Source organism: Petromyzon marinus, unplaced genomic scaffold, assembly GCF_048934315.1.
Source record: "Petromyzon marinus isolate PM22_M1 ecotype Great Lakes invasive population unplaced genomic scaffold, UKy_Petmar_22M1.pri1.0 PM_G_Scaffold_103, whole genome shotgun sequence".
Lineage (NCBI taxonomy): Eukaryota > Metazoa > Chordata > Hyperoartia > Petromyzontiformes > Petromyzontidae > Petromyzon > Petromyzon marinus.
This window is the reverse complement of record NW_027422655.1, coordinates 106,666-125,297: the sequence shown is the minus strand read 5'-3', so window position 1 is coordinate 125,297 and position 18,632 is coordinate 106,666. Positions and strand designations below refer to the sequence as shown.

The 18,632-nt window shown below is 44.3% G+C and overlaps 1 pseudogene; it reads right to left on the bottom strand.

Annotated features, from left to right (window-relative positions):
* Positions 1-11,920: 11,920 nt before the first annotated feature.
* Positions 11,921-14,711, bottom strand: LOC142908834 (uncharacterized; annotated as a pseudogene).
* Positions 14,712-18,632: the final 3,921 nt, after the last annotated feature.

The following is an 18,632-nucleotide window of genomic DNA, read 5'->3' as shown; positions in this document are numbered from 1 at the left end:
CTGAGGTTATCGGCTGTGAGGGGTCGTCACCCCTCTGTGCTGTGGTTCCCTTGTTGAATAAACGTGTTGCCTCCAGCGAACCGTCTCGCCTCGTCTTGGACCCACTGCACGTGTAATCTGTGGTAATGAAACCTCGTCGCAAAAAATTAGCGGCGTGCGAAAGTGAAAGATGTTAGCGAAGTAATAATAAATGTTCATTTAAAGCTTTCGTGACTGCGAGGAATTCATATTCTTGGTTCTTTCGGTAAAGTCACCACGTAGAAGGGAAACAATAAAATAACAAAAATATATAAAACAATTAAATTTTATTGTTTTATATTTTTATTATTTTATTTTTCGGTAAAGTCGCCACGTAGAAGGGAAACAATAAAATAATAAAAATATAAAATAAAATTCTCACGACGTTTCGACTGCAACACAAGCAATCATCATCAGGTGTGAAAACCACAGCAAGAAATTTTGAAAAAAGTGGCGGGTTTTTTAACATTAGCACCACGGAGAGCGATTTGGCAGTTTATTCAGATAGACGAGTCCATCTATGTTCGGAATAGAGGAGGGGGGAGACGAAAATAATGGAATGCGGTCTGAAAGCCACCGTAAGCGTGAACAATCAATTAAGACCCGAAATGGTTTATCAAATCTTTCCAATGATTGCTAAGCCAGAATCCATCTTCCCGGTTGAAATTGCCTCTGTGCTTGTATATGTGGATAGCCTCATGAACGAATCTCTCATGGTAGCCAGATGGCTTACAAAGAACCTCTGTCTTGGAGAAGTCAATGTCATGTGAGCCTACTGAATTATAACAATGATCTGCCACGGCCGAGGTGTTGGTCCTACTGTGTTTTAGGTATGCATTCTGTTCACGAATGCGGTCCGAGACATGGCGTTTAGTTTCTCCAATGTAACTACTACCACAGAGGCAACTTAGTTTGTAGACGCCAGGGTACTGTATGTCCGGAATCACATCTTTTACAGACGGAACCAGATCACGGATTTTATGTAATGTGTTGAATCGGACCTGGGTCTTGTGTTTATTCAAGATTTTGGAGATCTTTTTTGTGATCCCCGCAATGTAGGGTAAAGTGATGGTTTTGAAAGTCTCCTCAAGAGGGTCCTTCTTCATGGTTGCAGTGATAGCTTTGCGGATTGTGTAGTCGGAGTAACCATTAGCCTTAAGAGCTTGGTGTACGTGCTTGAGTTTACTGGCTATGTGTTCCTGGTCGGATATGCATTGGGCTCTATGGTGCAGTCTTGATGAAGGAATTCTTCTGGGATGGATGGTGGTGGGAATCCGGTTTCAGGTAAGCATCCGTATGGGTAGCTTTCCCGTAGACAGAGTGGCTCATTGAACCATCATTTTTTTACCAATTCCACTTTACAATAAAATTGTAGACACGGCACAATATATATTTCTGAATCTTTATTTTTACCAACATTTTAAACAATATTCTCCGTTAAGGCAAAATTCTGAAAAATTGGATTTTTTACAAAGCCTTGTGAATTCACCTTGTATCTGAACAAGTTCAATTTGTGCAAATATATTTTTTCAAACGTATAAATAAAAAAGACTGCTTACAAATATCAGCTCTATGTTTTCAAGTAAATACATTTTGGGTAGTGAATAAATTATAGTCTAAATAAGCTACACATGACGAATTGTAGGCAATTATAGTTATAATCAAAGACATTTGTAAACAATCACGTGGTCCCTGTAGTCGCCGTTAGAGACAATCTGCTTGAAACAGTTTATCAACATATATGAATACATTGATTTGAATAAGCAGAGTTAATTTCCTATTTATGGCATGCCAGTTATGTGTCAGTTTTCGATATCAACATCACCTTATAAAAGAATAATATTTAAAATACGCACTGACAAGTATTCATTCGTAATTATTGACAGGCATATTAACAAAATTTAATTACTGCAGTGAAATATACTGCATCAGGTTACATCGTATTAACAAGAAGCTATTTTTAAAATACGCACCGCTTGCTTAACAGTGTATGTACAACAAACTATTGTAGTGTCATTCAAAACGAGTAGGCCATTGCATGCTGGCATCTGGGTCAAAATGTATCAAATTCTAAACATTAGCTACAAATAATAGATCATGGAGTTTAGATCGCAACACAAGCAATCGTCATCAGGTGGGACAACCACAGCAGCAAGAAGACAAAACTGCTGAAGTAGGCGCCTACTTCAGCGTATTCTTCTTGCTGTGGTTGTCCCACCTGATGACGATTGCTTGTGTTGTGATCTAAACGCCGTGGTCTGTTATGTTTCTACCCACGTGATGACTTTACCGAAATAACCCAAGAGTGTAGATTCCTGCAGTCGCGAAAGCTTAGAATCAAGATTACCTACAAACTACACAACTGAGATGACGTATCAATCATCGCCCCCTACTGACAGGCTCTTGTCCACATGCAGGCCGGTGCAGGGCCACCACCCTGTGCCACACAGGGGCAGCTGCTACTTGGGGATGCTCTTCGAGTGTCTCAGACGAGATACGACACGAAACTCCGAGTTGCCGAGGCGATAAAGCGAGCAAAGCGTAAAAGCAATTATCATGAGAACATCGTGAATGCTTGGGAGCTTATTGTCTCTCGCTCCTGGTGAGAGATTGACCCAACCCGCAGGTCCACAAAGACTGGCCGCTCTTACTCTGCAGGTTGAACCTAGGAATTGAGTGTTCAACTTCACGTTCTTGTCATTAAAGGCCTGTGACAAAGGTGCATCTATTGTAGCGACATCGTCTCTGGCTTACACATCTACCGGGTCTCCACTTGACGTTGTATTGTCTAGGATGAAGTCCACCCACACTTCCACAAACTGCTGGGAGTTGCCTTGCTCTGTCTCACAGTCAGAATTCACCCCCTGCTTGAAGTTGCCTCCATCAATATGGTCCCATTTGGGAGTTGAATCTTTATCTTCACATTTCACCTTCACTTCTTCGCTATTCACCATCACTTCTTCCCTCTTCACCATCACTTCTTCCCTCTTTACCATCACCTCTTCATATTTCACCTTGATACCTTGAAAAGTGTCCAAGCTGGGATTTTCTTCCTGTTCGTGTTTCATGAGGGATGGGCTTATAGTGGCACTTTGACTTTCACAAGCTGATTTCAGACTCCACTCCTTGCAGATCTTCTGATGCTTCCGTGTTCTCTGGTGTACTTGAAGATTTTATGAATGTGCAAACGCCTTCCTGCAGAGTGCACCTGAAGGGTTTCTCTCCCGTGTGTGTTCTCTGGTGTGTTACAAGAGGAGATGACTGTGCAAACGCCTTCCCACACACACTGCACTTGAAGGGTTTCTCTCCTGTGTGTGTTCTCTGGTGTTGTTTAACAACAGATGACCGTGAAAATGCCTTCCCACACACACTGCACCTGAAGAGTTTCTCTCCCGTGTGTGTTCTCTGGTGTACTTTAAGATGTGGTGACTGTGAAAACGCCTTCCCGCACAGAGTGCACTTGAAGGGTTTCTCTCCCGTGTGTGTTCTCAGGTGTACTTTAAGATGTGATGAATGTGCAAACATCATCCCACACAAAAAGCACCTGAAGGGTTTCTCTCCTGTGTGTATTCTCTGGTGTTTTTTAAGAACAGATGAACGTGCAAACGCCTTCCCACACACAGTGCACTTGAATGGTTTCTCTCCTGTGTGTGTTCTCTGGTGTTTTTTAAGAGCAGTTGACTGTGAAAATGCCTTCCCACACACACTGCACTTGAATGGTTTCTCTCCCGTGTGTGTTCTCTGGTGTCTTTGCAGACTTGATGAATGTGCAAACGCCTTCCCGCACATCGTGCACCTGAAGGGTTTCACTCCCGTGTGTGTTCTCTGGTGTCTTTGCAGATTTGATGACTGTGAAAATGCCTCCCCACACACACTGCACTTGAAGGGTTTCTCTCCCGTGTGTGTTCTCTGGTGTTCTTTAAGATGTGGGGACTGTGCAAACGCCATCCCACACACACTGCACTTGAACGGTTTCTCTCCCGTGTGTGTTCTCTGGTGTGTTTGCAGATTTGATGACTGTGAAAATGCCTTCCCACACACAGTGCACTTGAAGGGTTTCTCTCCTGTGCGAGTTCTCTGGTGCTGTGTCAAATTTCCAGGCCGATCCGTGCTGTATGCACGCTGGTCGCATTGTTGACTTGTCATACCGAGCTGCGCTGACTGCATTTGCTCCATCAGACCAATTCTGCGGAGGAAGCGTCAGAGGAAGCGTCAGCTGCAGACAGAAAAAAATTAATATACACACCATCTACACGTCAGTATCGAGGCACAGAGGAATGCATATATAGTCACATGTGACTTACACGTCTATATTCATATATTCATGATGTAGTAAAAACGTTTCCCAAATTCATCACAGGGCTGTGATGGCACACAATGAGAGGGAAAATGGTTATAAACATGCCTGGAAGCCCTCATATCTTCAAAATGAATGTTAACCCAAAACTCCGAGCACACAATTTCAGCTGTCTGGCTACAAAAGGAATATTTATGAGAGCTAAATTCAGCTGACATAGCAAAGGGTGTTGAAAACAATACTATTTGTGTTAGGCAGAAATGCATAAATCAACGTTCAATCGCAACTTAGAGGTGTGAATCCAGGCTCAGATGTCCTTGAATGCTGGGGATGAACAGTTCTGACTTCAGCTGAATGTGTGTGCTGTGTTCACCTCCTGTTTACATTCATATAAAGAGTTCCAGAGGAAAACAAAAATAAACTATTGTTATAATATAACCTCCGTGTTCAACAAAGTTAATAGACGTTACTGCAAACACAAACTGTACACTGTGACTGGGTAAACAGGCGGTGGCGTGTCTAGAATCACGCCTGGCCACCTTCATCTGCTTGGCATGAATGCTTCCTCACTCCACCAAGTAATTAATCGAGGATCAACGAACATAGCCGTGGCTAACTGGAGTTTGCGTGTCTCCGTGGTGAGATGTTAACTACCTCACCTGGTATACAGGAAGTCGTGGGTTCGATCCCGACCCTGACGCCTGCTGTATATTTGGAGTTTGCGCGTCTCTCCGCTGAGCATCTTTGACCGATAGACATTGACACACGTATTCTTGTTTCTTTCGGTAAAGTTACGTAGATAGAAAATAACAATAACTGATAATACAATTCCATTAAATAAAGAGTGCTTGTGTTCAAAACGTGAGTTTTTTTGCTTTATTTACAATTTATTTTTCATTTATTTCCATTGTTATTTTTATTAAATTTTCTATCTACGTGATTTTACCGAAAGAACCAAGAATATTAATTCCTGCAGTCACCAAAGTTTTAAGTCAAAACATTCACACACGTTGACAAAGCCTCACCTTGTGTTGTTGTGGGCAGGTCGCTTCTGATAACAAGAGCGGTATAGCAGCTCAAGCGGGCTTGGCCTGGTAACAAAAGAACGAAAATAAAAACTGCGTGAATATTTACAATAAAACAAAGTTACAAAGTGGCGAGCCGAGTAAAGACAAATTAAACTTAAGCGAGGTAATTAAAGTGAATGCAAATCAGGCGAGGGCAGGAGGCAAGGCCCCGCGTTGTAAAGTTCCAACCTGGACATCGATTCCCATGCTCGCTGCTACTCAACTGACATCCCTACGAGAGAGAGCGAGGCTCTACCTTGGTAAACAACAACAACAACCACCACCACCACAACGACCACCACAACGATGAGAATTTCTCACCTCGGATTTCAGTGCAAGCGCACACACGGCAGCTTCCTGTTACCTCGCGACAGCAGGAAGTAGTATGACGTCACTTCCCTCCTACGAGCGGCTCTCCAACTGAATAAATTATGTTAACGAGGTCGGCCCACACGTCGAGGGATGGGGGCGTCGGCGCTGAACCCGTCGCAACTCGCGACGGCTTTAACGGACACATTATGCTAATGAACCGCCAGTCACTGGGCGTAGCTTTGCCCAAATAAGGATTGCCACTGGAACGATATCGGCAGTGACCCAAGCGGAGGTGACGTCATGCTCAAGGGCGCGGTGTACGGGGGAGGGGTGAACACCTTGGTGACATGACGTCACTAGCGAGGTACACCTCCCACTGGCGATTCACACCGATGAGGTAATGCAGAGTGGTGACGTCACAGAGTTGGAGTTTAAGTTGATTTCGATTCATTCTCCATTGCTCCCTCCCTTGGGTGTGTGAGCTCAGCAACAACGTGGACATTATTGTGTATACACCGTGTGTGTGTGTACACTGTGTGTGTGTACACCATGTGTCACTGTGTGTGTCACTGTGTGTCGCTGTGTCACTGAGTACCTAGTGTGGTGTAAACATCGCCACTAGGGAGACACAGGCGGTCGGGCGTGGTGCTGGCCACCCACCCCCTCGTGTACCGTTCCGGCCTTCATAGGTGCTCGCTAACAGCACTTGCCCCTACAGTCTGTTAAGGCTACACGGGGGATCTTTGTCTTTGTGTGTCACTGTGCCTGGCACAAGCGTCGTGGTGACGTCACCGTCACTTAGTGGCGAATGGCGGTTGTTGTGTCAGTGTCACTGTGTGTCACTGTGTGTGTATATACACTGTGTGTGTACCCTGTGTGTGTACAATGTGTGTGTACACTGTGTGTGTACTCTGTGTGTGTGTGCACTGTGTGTGCACTGTGTGTGTACCCTGTGTGTGTGTACACTGCGTGTGTACACTGTGTGTCACTGTGTGTGTGTACATTGTGTATACACTGTGTGTACAGTGTGTCTACACTGTGTGTGCACTGTGTGTACATTGTGTACACTGTGTGTGCACACTGTGTGTACACTGTGTGTGTGTACACTGTGTGTGTACACTGTGTGTGTGTCCGAACCCCCGGCAAGGCCATCTACTTAATGACGAGAGAAAATTCACACGAAATGTCCTTTTCAATGAAGTCTTCCAGATGTAAATTGATACAAGCTTTTAATGAGGAAATAAAATCATCTCATTCAAAACACAACACAATTCAAAGATGTTTCCTTTTAAAACTTCAAAACGGAGCATGGGGTACTTGCGTGAATGCGTCCTTCGTGTGCAAATGTTGTGACTTTCCTGGCCTGAAGGCCGTCACTGTGTTGGACCCTTATTGGTGCACAGCGTCTCAACAACAGCAGTGGGGTTTGCTTCAACCGATGGTTACAAACATCCAGACGTGAATCAGCAAGGAGCATTTCTAGTCCCAGTTAGACAAAATCTACGTCAACACGTAAGACAAAACTACAATTCGTGTTGTAGAGAATGTACCTCCTCCTATACGTGTAACTTTCAAGTGGTATGCCTTGTAACTGATGAATGATCTAAGCGTGCTCCCTATGTCAAAGACAATGAGTTGCTCCAGATGCTTCGTGAAACACAAAAGTACCCTTTCACCTGTATCACAAGAACAACGGGTCTCACCTGAGTTCTCTGTACAGGTTACTTTCAAACAGACACACTTTGTCCTAACATCACTTATTCAATGTTTGACCCTTACAGATCAAATGTTACAAGTATGCACAAAACCAGACAAGTATTCATTCTAAATTATTGACAGGCATATTAACAAAATTGGATTACTGCAGTGAAATATACTGCATCACGTTACATCGTATTAACAAGAAGCTTTTACAAAAAAGTTGCAGTCTGCTTCACAGTGTATGTAAAACATACTATTGTGTCATTCAAAACGAGTAGGCCATTGCATGCTGGCGTCTGAGTGAAAATGTAGCAAATTCTAAACATTACCTACAAACTACACAACTGAGATGACACATCAATCATCGCCCCCTACTGACAGGCTCTTGTCCACATGCAGGCCGGTGCAGGGCCACCACCTTGTGCCACACAGGGGCAGCTGCTACTTGGGGATGCTCTTCGAGCGTGAGATGAGATATAAAACTCAGAGTTGCTGAGGCGATAAAGCAAGCACCATGTAAAAGCAATTATGATAATATAGTGAATGCTTGGGAGCTTATTGGCTCTTGCTCCTGGTTAGAGATCTATCCAACCCACGGGCCCACAAAGACTGGCCGCCCTTACTCTGCAGGATGAACCTAAGAAATGAGTGTTCAACTTAACATTCTTGTCATTAAAGGCCTGTGACAAAGGTGCATCTAATGGAGCAACATCGTCTCTGGCTTACACATCTACCGGGTCTCCACTTGACTTTGTATTGTCTATGAGCAAGTCCACCCACACCTCCACTTCCACAAACTGCTGGGAGTTGCCTCGCTCTGCCTTAGTCAGAATTCTCCTCCTGCTTTACGATGTGAAGGTCCCATTTTGGAGTTGAATCTTCATCTTCACATTTTACCTTCACTTCATCGCTCTTCACCATCACCTCTTCACATTTCATCTTCACTTCTTCGCTCTTCACCATCACTTCTTCACATTTCACCATCACCTCTTCATATTTCACCTCGATACCTTTAAAAGTGTCCAAGCTGGGATTTTCTTCCGGTTCGTGTTTCATGAGGGATGGGCTCATTGCGGCACTTTGACTTTCACAAGCTGATTTCAGACTCCACTCCTTATGGATCTTCCGATGCTTTTGTGTTCTCTGGTGTCTTCGAAAATTTGATGAATGTGCAAACGCCTTCCCACAAACACTGCACTTGAAGGGTTTCTCTCCCATGTGTGTTCTCTGGTGTGTTACAAGATTACATGAATCTGAAAACGCCTTGCCGCACAGAGTACACTTGAAGGGTTTCTCTCCTGTGTGTGTTCTCTGGTGTTTTTTAAGAGCAGATAACCATGAAAATGCCTTCCCACAAACACTGCACTGGAAAGGTTTCTCTCCCGTGTGTGTTCTCTCGTGTTTTATAAGATTACATGACTGTGTAAACGCCATCCTGCACATCGTGCACCTGAAGGGTTTCTCTCCCGTGTGTGTTCTCTGGTGGTTCTGAAAAACTGATGGCCATGCAAATGCCTTGTTATACACAGTATATTTGAAGGGTTTCTCTCCTGTGTGACTTCTCTGGTGCTGTGTCAAGTTTCCAGTCCGGTCCGTGCTGTATGCACGCTGGTCGCATTGTTGACTTGTCGTACCGAGCTGTGCTGACTGCCTTTGCTCCATCAGACCAATTCTGCAGAGGAAGCGTCAGCTGCAGACATAAAAAAAGAATATCCACACCATCTACACGTCAGGCACAGAGGAATGCACACGTGACTTACACGTCTATACTTATTAATATATTCATGATGTAGTGAAAAAGTTTCCCAAATTAATCAGATTTGATGAATCTGCAAACGCCTTCCACACAGAGTGCACCTGAAGGGTTTCTCTCCAAGGGCTGCTATGGCACACAATGAGAGGGCAAATGTCATAAATATGCCTGGAAGCATTATCTTCCAAGATGAATGTTAACTCAAAACTCCGAGCACACAATTTCGGCTGTCTGACTACAAAATGAATATTCATGAGAGCTAAATTCAGCTGACATAGCAAAGGGTGTTGAAAACAATACTATTTGTGTTTTGCAGAAATGCATGAATTAATGTTCAATCGCAACTTAGAGGTGTGAATCCAGGCTCAGATGTCCTTGAATGCTGGGATGAACAGTTCCGAATTCAGCTGCATGTGTGTGCTGTGTTCACCTCCTGTTTCCATTCTTAGTAAGAGTTCCAGAGGAAAACAAAAATAAACTATTGTTTTGATATAACCTCCGTGTTCAACAGAGTTAATAGACTTTACTGCAAACACAAACTTGACACTGTCACACACTGCCATGAGTAAACAGGTGGTGGTGTGACCAGCACCATGCCTGGCCACCTTCATCTGCTCAGCATTAATTCTTCCTCACTCCACCAAGTAATGAATCGAGGATCATCAACATAGCCGAGGCTATCCGTGTCTCTGTCTCTCTCTCCCCATGGTGAAGGAGTTCCCCTCCATACATTCAGAGTCAACAGCGGCACGCGCTTAGCGTCTTTCACCGATAGATACGTTGACGCACGTATTGTTGGTTCTTTCAGTAAAGTCACGTAGATAGAAAATAAAAATAACAGATTAAATTCAATAAGATAAAGACCACTTGTGTTGCGATCGAAACGTCGTGGGTTTTTTCTTGATTTTAAGTTTTTTTATTTTTCATTTATTTTTATTATTTTATTTTCTATCTACGTGACTTTACCGAAAGAACCAAGAATATTAATTCCTGCAGTCACCAAAGTTTTAAGTCAAAACATTCACACACGTTGACAAAGCCTCACTTTGTGTTATTGTGGGCAGGTCGCTTCTGATAACAAGAGCGGTATAGCAGCTCAAGCGGGCTTGGCCTGGTGAAAAAAATAAAAACTGCGTGAATATTTACAATAAAACAAAGTTACAAAGTGGCGAGCCGGGTGAAGACAAATTAAACTTAAGCGAGATAATTAAAGTGAACGCAATCAAGCGAGGGCAGGAGGCAAGGCCCCGCGTGGCTAGGCCCCGCGTTGTAAAGTTCCAACCTGGACATCGATTCCCATGCTCGCTGCAACTCAACTGACATCCCTACGAGAGAGAGAGGCTCTACCTTGGTAAACAACAACAACCAGCACCACCACCACAACGATGAGAATTTCTCACCTCGGATTTCCGTGCAAGCGCGCACACGGCAGCTTCCTGTTGCCTCGCGACAGCAGGAAGTAGTATGACGTCACTTCCCTCCCACAAGCGGCTCTGTAACTGAATAAATTATGTTAATGACGTCGGCCCATATGTCGAGGGATGGGGGCGTGGGCGCTGAACCTGTCGCAATAAACTCGCGACGGCTTTAACGGACACATTATGTTAATGAGCCACCAGTCACTGGGCGTAGCTTTGCCCAAATAAGGATTGCCACTGGAACGATATCGGAAGTGACCCAGGCGGAGGTGACGTCACGCTCAAGAGCGCGGTGGACGGAGGTCGGGGTGAATACCTTGGGGACATGACGTCACTAGCAAGGTACACCTCCCTCTGGCGTTTCACGCCGATGAGGTAATGCAGAGTGGTGACGTCACAGAGTTGGAGTTTAAGTTGATTTAGATTCATTTTACATTGCTCCCTCCCTTGGGTGTGTGAGCTCAGCAACAACGTGGACATTATTGTGTATACACTGTGTGTATACACTGCGTGTGTGTACACTGTGCGTGTACACTTGTGTGTGTACACTATGTGTACACTGTGTGTGTCACTGTGTGTCGCTGTGTGTCACTGTGTCACTGTGTGTGTCACTGTGCCTGGCACAAGCGTCGTGGTGACGTCACCGCCACTTAGTGGCAAATGGCGGTTGTTCTTGTGTCACTGTGTATACTATGTGTGTGTCACTGTGTGTGTCAGTGTCAGTGTGTGTACACTGTGTATACACTGTGTCACTGTGTGTCACTGTGTGTCGCTGTGTCACTGTGTGTGTGTACACTGTGTGTGTGTATATATACATTGTGTGTGTACACTGTGTGTATATATACACTGTGTACCCTGTGTGTGTGTACACTGTGTATATACTGTATGTACACTGTGTGTACACTGTGTACTGTTTGTGTACACTGTGTATACACTGTGTGTACACTGTGTATAAACTGTGTGTGTACACTGTGTGTGTGTACACTGTGTGTGTACAATGTGTGTGTACATTGTGTGTGTACACTGTATATAGACTGTGTGTATACACTGTGTGTATACTGTGTGTGTGTACACTGTGTGTACACAATGTGTGTGTGTACACAATGTGTGTGTGTACACTGTTTGTGTACAGTGTGTACACTGTGTGTACAGTGTGCGTACACTGCATGTACACTGTGTGTGCATTGTGTGTACACATTGTGTGTATACACTGTGTGTGTACACTGTGTGTGTATACACTGTGTGTGTGTACACTGTTTGTGTCCGCATTGAACCGAACCCCCGGCAAGGCCATCTACTTAATGACGAGAGACAATTCACACGAAATGTCCTTTTCAATGAAGTCTTCCAGATGTAAATTGATACAAGCTTTTAATGAAGAAATAAAATCATCTAATTCAAAACACAACACAATTCAAAGATGTTTCATTTTAAAACTTCAAAAACGAAGCATGGGGTACTTGCGTGAATGCCTCCGTGTGCAAATGTTGTGACTTTCCTGGCCTGAAGGCCGTCAATGTGTCGGACCCTTATTGGTGCACAGCGTCTCAACAACAGCAGTGGGGTTTGCTTCAACCGATAGGTACGAACATCCAGACGTCAATCAGCAAGACACATTTCTAGTCCTAGTTAGACAAAATCTACGTCAACACGTAAGACAAAACTACAATTCGTGTTGTAGAGAATGTACCTCCTCCTATACGTGTAACTTTTAAGTGGTATGCCTTGTAACTGATTAATGATCCGAGGGTGCTACCTATTTCAAAGACAATGCGTTGCTCCAGATGCTTCGTGGAACACAAAAACACTATTTGACCTGTATCACAAGAACAATGGGTCTCACCTGAGTTCTCTGTACAGGTTACTTTCAAACACACACGCACACTTTGTCCTAACATCACTTATTCAATGTTTGACCCTTATAGATCAAATGTTACAAATATGCACAAAACCAGACACGTATACATTCTAAATTATTGACAGGCATATTAACAAAATTGGATTACTGCAGTGAAATATACTGCATCACGTTACATCGTATTAACAAGAAGCTTTAAAAAAAAAGCTGCACAGTCTGCCTCACAGTGTATGTAAAACATACTATTGTGTCATTCAAAACGAGTAGGCCATTGCATGCTGGCGTCTGAGTGAAAATGTAGCAAATTCTAAACATTACCTACAAACTACACAACTGAGATGACACATCAATCATCGCCCCCTACTGACAGGCTCTTGTCCACATGCAGGCCGGTGCAGGGCCACCACCTTGTGCCACACGGGGGCAGCTGCCACTTGGGGATGCTCTTCGAGTGTTTCAGACGAGGTACGACACGAAACTCCGAGTTGCCGAGGCGATTAAACAAGCACCGTGTAAAAGCAATTATTATAACATAGTGAATGCTTGGGCGCTTATTGGCTCTTGCTCCTGGTTAGAGATCTACCCAACCCACGGGCCCACAAAGACTGGCCACTCTTTACTCTGCAGGTTGAACTAGGAACTGATGTTCAACTTCACATTCTTGTCATTAAAGGCCTGTGACAAAGGTGCATCTATTGGAGCGACATCATCTCAAGCTTACACATCTACCGGGTCTCCACTTGACTTTGTATTGTCTTGGAGTAAGTCCACCCACACCTCCACTTCCACAAACTGCTGGGAGTTGCCTCACTCTGACTCAGTCAGAATTCTCCTCCTGCTTTACGATGTGAAGGTCCCATTTTGGAGTTGAATCTTCATCTTCACATTTCACTTTCACTTCTTCGCTCGTCACCATCACCTCTTCACATTTCACCATCACCTCTTCATATTTCACCTCGATACCTTTAAAAGTGTCCAAGCTGGGATTTTCGTCCGGTACGTGTTTCATGAGGGATGGGCTCATTGCAGCACTTTGACTTTCACAAGCTGATTTCAGACTCCACTCCTTGTGGATCTTCTGATGCTTGTGCGTTCTCTGGTGTACTTGAAGATTTAATGAATGTGCAAATGCCTTCCCGCACACACTGCACTTGAAGGGTTTCTCTCCCATATGTGTTCTCTGGTGTTTTTTAAGAGCAGATGACCGTGAAAATGCCTTCCCACACACACTGCACTTGAAGGGTTTCTCTCCCGTGTGTGTTCTCTGGTGTTTTTTAAGAGTAGATGAATCTGAAAATGTCTTCCCACACACAGTGCACTTGAAGGGTTTTTCTCCTGTGTGAGTTCTCTGGTGTGTTTTAAGAGCAAATGAATCTGAAAATGTCTTCCCACACACACTGCACTTGAAGGGTTTCTCTCCCGTGTGTGTTCTCTGGTGTCTTTGAAGATGAGATGAATCTGAAAATGCCTTCCCACACAGAGTGCACCTGAAGGGTTTCTCTCCCATGTGTGTTCTCTGGTGTTTTAAGAGCAGATGACTGTGAAAATGCCTTCCCACACACACTGCACTTGAAGGGTTTCTCTCCGTGTGTGTTCTCTGGTGTCTTTGAAGATTAGATGAATCTGAAAATGTCTTCCCACACACAGTGCACTTGAAGGGTTTCTCTCTCGTGTGTGTTCTCTGGTGTGCTTTAAGAGCTGATGACCATGAAAATGCCATCCCACACACACTGCACTTGAAGGGTTTCTCTCCCGTGTGTGTTCTCTGGTGTGTTTTAAGAGCAAATGAATCTGAAAATGTCTTCCCACACACACTGCACTTGAAGGGTTTCTCTCCCGTGTGTGTTCTCTGGTGTATTTTAAGAGTAGATGAATCTGAAAATGTCTTCCCACACACACTGCACTTGAAGGGTTTCTCTCCCGTGTGTGTTCTCTGGTGTGTTTTAAGAGCGGATGACCATGAAAATGTCTTCCCACACACACTGCACCTGAAGGGTTTCTCTCCCGCGTGTGTTCTCTGGTGTGTTTTAAGAGCAAATGAATCTGAAAATTTCTTCCCACACACAGTGCACTTGAAGGGTTTCTCTCCCGTGTGTGTTCTCTGGTGTTTTTTAAGAGTCGATGAATCTGAAAATGTCTTCCCACACACAGTGCACTTGAAGGGTTTCTCTCCTGTGTGAGTTCTCTGGTGCTGTGTCAAATTTCCAGTCCGATCCGTGCTGTATGCACGCTGGTCGCATTGTTGACTTGTCGTCCTGGCTTGCTGTGCTGAGTGCCTTTGCTCCATCAGACCAGCGTCAGCTGCACACAGAAAATAAGAATATCCACACCATCTACACGTCAGTATCAAACCATGGAAGAATGAATATATACAGTCACACGTGAGTTACACGTCTATATTCATTCATGTATTCATGACTAGCAGTACTACCCGGCTTCGCCCGGGACTTGGATCCACCACGTCCGGCCGCCTTTGTCTCCCCAGTGGCGATGTTCACACCACAACAGTTACTCGTTTGAGGCTAAGTCGACCTAGGAGAGGCCCAGAAGCGGTTCAAATAATCGTCGCCGGTGGTGGCCGTGAGTGGGAATCGAACTCGGGTTGCCGGGTTCGTAGCGCGGCATAGCGCTAACCGCTACACTATAATGCGTTACGCTTACACACACACACAGACACACACAGACAGACACAGACAACGCTAACCGCTACACTACAATGCGTGACGCTTCCACGTGCGAGGGTCACGTGACAGATTTGACGTCACAGCTCACTTGCCGTGCAAAAAAATAAACTAAAAGTGTATTTGTATAATGTTTGCACGGTGTACAGTCTGGAAAGTACCCACATGGCAAATTTCCAGTTTGTTGCATGTCGGGAAGTACGCTAAACATTTTGAACAGACAACACACACAATCACAACTTTGCCTTTTATATGTATTTGGAGATGCAGTGAAAAACCTTCCCAAATTCATCACGCGGTTTCAGTTTTTTGATTTTCAGTTTGATTTATTTTGGTTATAGTCCCGTGAGCCATTCGGCTCTTGAATCGGGTGCAACCACAACAAGCAAAAAAACAAAAACACGACCAAGAAAAACATCTTACAGTGACTATGTGTGACTGTGCAAACAGCACTGTCATGGCACGCAATGAGAGGGCAAATGTCATAAATATTCCTGTAAGCCCTCGCATCTTCAACATTAATGTTGCCATAGAAACGTCGTGGGGTTTTTTGCTTCATTTAAAAAAGAAAAATGATTACCTGTTATTTTTATTTTATTTTCTATCTACGTGACTTTACCGAAAGAACCAAGAATATTAATTCCTGCAGTCACCAAAGTTTTAAGTCAAAACATTCACACACGTTGACAAAGCCTCACCTTGTGTTGTTGTGGGCAGGTCGCTTCTGATAACAAGAGCGGTATAGCAGCTCAAGCGGGCTTGGCCTGCTAACAAAAGAACGAAAATAAAAACTGCGTGAATATTTACAATAAAACAAAGTTACAAAGTGGCGAGCCGGATGAAGACAAATTAAACTTAAGCGAGATAATTAAAGTAAACGCAATCAGGCGAGGGCAGGAGGCAAGGCCCCGCGTGGCTAGGCCCCGCGTTGTAAAGTTCCAACCTGGACATCGATTCCCATGCTCGCTGCTACTCAACTGACATCCCTGAGAGAGAGAGGCTCTACCTTGGTAAACAACAACCACAACCACAACGACCACCACCACAACGATCAGAATTTCTCAACTCGGATTTCAGTGCAAGCGCGCACACGGCAGCTTCCTGTTACCTCGCGACAGCAGGAAGTAGTATGACGTCACTTCCTTCCCACAAGCGGCTCTCCAACTGAATAAATTATGTTAATGACGTCGGCCCATATGTCGAGGGATGGGGGCGTGGGCGTGGGCGCTGAACCCGTCGAAATAAACTGCGACTGCTTTAAGGGATACATTATGTTAATGAGCCACCAGTCACTGGGCGTAGCTTTGCCCAAATAAGGATTGCCACTGGACCGACATCGGCAGTGACCCAAGCGGAGGTCACGTCACGCTCAAGAGCGCGGGGGACGGGGGAGGGGTGAATACCTTGGTGACATGACGTCACTAGCGAGGTACACCTCCCCTGGCGTTTCACGCCGATGAGGTAATGCAGAGTAGTGACGTCACAGAGTTGGAGTTTAAGTTGATTTAGATTCATTTTCCATTGCTCCTTCCCTTGAGTGTGTGAGCTCAGCTACAACAACGTGGACATTATTGTGTATACACTGTGTGTGTACACTGTGTGTATGTACACTATGTGTATACACTGTGTCACTGTGTGTCGCTGTGTGTCACTGTGGGTGTCACTGTGTGTGTGTACACTGTGTATATATACACTGTTCCCTGTGTGTGTACACTGTGTGTATACTGTATGTATAGTGTGTGTGTACACTGTGTGTACAATGTGTACATTGTGTGTGTACACTGTATGTACACTGTGTGTGTACAGTGTGTATACACTGTGTGTACACTGTGTGTGTACACTGTGTGTACACTGTGTGTACACTGTGTGCTTGTGTACACTGTGTGTACACTGTGTGTACACTGTGTGTGTGTACAGTTTGTGTCCGCATTGAACCGAACCCCCGAAAAGGCCATCTACTTAATGACGAGAGAAAATTCACACGAAATGTCCTTTTCAATGAAGTCTTCCAGATGAAAATTGATACAAGCTTTTAATGAAGAAATAAAATCATCTAATTCAAAACACAACACAATTCAAAGATGTTTCATTTTAAAACTTCAAAACGGAGCAAGGGGTGCTTGTGTGAATTCGTCCTTCGTGTGCAAATGTTGTGACTTTCCTGGCCTGAAGGCCGTCAATGTGTTGGACCCTTATTGGTGCACAGCGTCTCAACAACAGCAGTGGGGTTTGCTTCAACCGATAGGTAACATCCAGACGTCAATCACTAGGTGCATTTCTAGTCCCAGTTAGACAAAATCTACGTCAGCACGTAAGACAAAACTACAATGCGTGTTGTAGAGAATGTACCTCCTCCTATACGTGTAACCTTTAAGTGGTATACCTTGAATGATCCGAGCGTGCTACCTATTTCAAAGACAATAAGTTGCTCCAGATGCTTCGTGGAACACAAAAACACCGTTTGACCTGTATCACAAGAACAACGGGTCTCACCTGAGTTCTCTGTACAGGTTACTTTCAAACACACACACACTTTGTTCTAACATCACTGATTCAATGTTTGACCCTTATAGATCAAATGTTACAAGTATGCACAAAACCAGACAAGTATACATTCTAAATTCTTGACAGGCATATTAACAAAATGGGATTACTGCAGTGAAATATACTGCATCACGTTACATCGTATTAACAAGAAGCTTTTAAAAAAAGTTGCACATTCTGCTTCACAGTGTATGTAAAACATACTATCGTGTCATTCAAAACGAGGCCATTGCATGCTGGCGTCTGAGTGAAAATGTAGCAAATTCTAAACATTACCTACAAACTACACAACTGAGATGACACATCAATCATCGCCCCCTACTGACAGGCTCTTGTCCACATGCAGGCCGGTGCAGGGCCACCACCTTGTGCCACACAGGGGCAACTGCTACTTGTGGATGCTCTTCGAGTGTTTCAGACGAGGTACGACACAAAACTTCGAGTTGCTGAGGCGATTAAGCAAGCACCGTGCAAAAGCAATTATTATAACATAGTGAATGCTTGGGAGCTTATTGGCTCTTGCTCCTGGTTAGAGATCTACCCAACCCACGGGCCCACAAAGACTGGCCGCCCTTACTCTGCAGGATGAACCTAGGAACTCATGTTCAACGTCACATTCTTGTTATTAAAGGCCTGTGACAAAGGTGCATCTATTGGAGCAACATCGTCTCTGGCTTACACATCGACCGGGTCTCCACTTGACTTTGTATTGTCTAGGACCAAGTCCACCCACACCTCCACTTCCACAAACTGCTGGGAGTTGCCTCGCTCTGCCTCAATCAGAATTCTCCTCCTGCTTCACGTTGCTTTCATCAATGTAAAGGTCCCATTCTGGAGATGAATCTTCATCTTCACATTCTACCTTCACTTCTTCACATTTCACCTTCACCTCTTCATATTTCACCTTTATAGCTTTAAAAGTATTCTTAGTTTTTTCGGTAAAGTCACGTTGAAGAGAAACAACAAAATAACAAAATATATAT